This window comes from Nyctibius grandis, chromosome 3 (genome assembly GCF_013368605.1).
Source record: "Nyctibius grandis isolate bNycGra1 chromosome 3, bNycGra1.pri, whole genome shotgun sequence".
In the NCBI taxonomy this organism is placed as follows: domain Eukaryota; kingdom Metazoa; phylum Chordata; class Aves; order Nyctibiiformes; family Nyctibiidae; genus Nyctibius; species Nyctibius grandis.
Window position 1 is genome coordinate 96,165,317 of NC_090660.1, and position 1,956 is coordinate 96,167,272.

The window sequence follows — 1,956 nt, forward strand, 5'->3', positions numbered from 1 at the left end:
TTAAGGTCCTGCCTGGGGGTTGAGGGCATTTAGGCTGTCTGACAGAAATTACCACCCTGCTGCTATCAGCTGCTTATTGCTAACTCATTCCTCCTAAAGCTGGCTCAGCCACCAGTTCCTCATAAACAGAACTAGATTTTTTTTTTTTTTGAAACATAATTTCAAGTATTTTTCTGGAAGGATTTCTGAAGGAATCCGCCCAAAGGCCTTCCTTTGTTCCCATCTCTGCAGCTGATCACCTCTTTTGGCCTGTTGAACACGCTCCTATTTTCTGAGAACAAGGTATATGTGGTTCCAGCTCAGTGCACTAAAATAAGCTTAAATACTTACCTGGCAGGGGAGACACCATGATCACGCAGGTGGTTTTCCCAGGGCGAGGCTCATCCCCTGCACTCCGGGTGTGCTGACCCCTGCGATTTCCCCAAATGCGGGAAACTCGACTGCATAATTTGTGGTAGTGGGGGACTGCGTTCGCGCTCTCCCCTGTTCTCCAATAAATCTGTCACGGTTTAAAGCTGGGCTAGCTATTAACCAGGTGGCAGATGCTCTCTGTTAACCCTCTCCCCCCCCGCCTAAGGGAAAGGGAAAAGGGAGAGAGACTTATGGGTTGAAAAGTCAAAACAGTTTTAATAAACTATAATAATGAAAAAGAGTATAATAACAATAATAATAGAAATAATCAAATATATACAAATATATACAAATATATACAAAGCCAAGACTGAGAGCTTGGAAATCCTCCTCAGGCAGAGTTGCTCCCCCAGCACAGGCAGAGGGGAAAATGCAGTACCTCCCCCCAGCACGGGCAGAGGGCAAAATGCAATAGCTCCCTGCCATCACACCTGCAGGCTTTTAACTGGAAACTGGCAAAGCTGGTACCAATCAGTGGGAGACAGGAGGGCCCTTCCCTCCTGGGCCCCACCTCCAGGAGGCAGTGGGTTAGTGATAAATAGGAAAGTGAGAATGACATGTATGGGATGGAATACCTCGTTGGTCAATCTTGGGTCACCTGCCCTGTCTGCTCCTCCCTGCAGGTGCGAGCCCCCTTCGGCTCTTCACTCGTAAGCAGTGAGGAATTTAGCAGTGACCTTGGTTTCTCTAAGACTAATTGGCCTGGTTTGGGCCAAACCAGGACATTCCACCCCTTATTCCATACCATTCACGTCATACTCAGATCACCACTACCTTTTCATTTTCAAATATATATACACATATCACTAGTTTATGATTCATCTCTATACAAAAAGTTCATTAAGTTCATTTGGTTCAGGATTGTGGATTTCCATCTGGCTAGCAGTCTCTCAGCAGTCTCTCTGGCTAGCAGTCTCTCTTTTGTCATGGTTCGTGCCCACGGGTTGCAGGTTAAAGATGTCAGACTCGAGGAGGTTACTGGACGCCACTTGATGAAGCTAGCTCCGGTCTCATCACCACTGTCTTAACCTGAAAGACACTTATGCAGCAACAACATACAGTTCAGAATTAAGTAGTCTCACCCAGAATCAGATCACCTTCAGGGACACATCGGACTTCACCATCTTGCAACATCACCCACCAAGTACATCCAGGTCCCTGAGCAAAAGCAATCCCAAGAATGGGTTTACCTTTGCCCGTTACAGGAAGAATCCAGACAGTTTTTCCCAATAGATTCCTTTCATGCACCACCGGGACTTTATCTCCTTCTACTGTATGTAGAAGGTCTGACTGAGCAGGGCCAGCTCGATTGATAGATCCCCTGGTGTTAACTAACCAGGTAGCTTGTGCCAGATGTTTATCCCAGTTTTTAAAGGTTCCACCCCCCATTGCTTTCAGGGTAGTTTTTAACAGCCCATTATACCGTTCAATTTTCCCAGAGGCTGGTGCATGATAGGGGATGTGATATACCCATTCGATGCCATGCTCTTTGGCCCAGTTGTCTATGAGACTGTTTTTGAAATGAGTCCCATTGTCCGACTCAAT

At 46.4% G+C, this 1,956-nt stretch overlaps 1 non-coding gene across 1 annotated transcript; it reads left to right on the forward strand.

Annotated features, from left to right (window-relative positions):
* The first annotated feature begins 322 nt into the window (after positions 1-322).
* On the forward strand, positions 323-486 carry LOC137661673 (U1 spliceosomal RNA). The gene has a single exon (XR_011047897.1). It is a non-coding gene; the product is annotated as a U1 spliceosomal RNA (small nuclear RNA).
* The last annotated feature ends 1,470 nt before the right edge of the window (positions 487-1,956 follow it).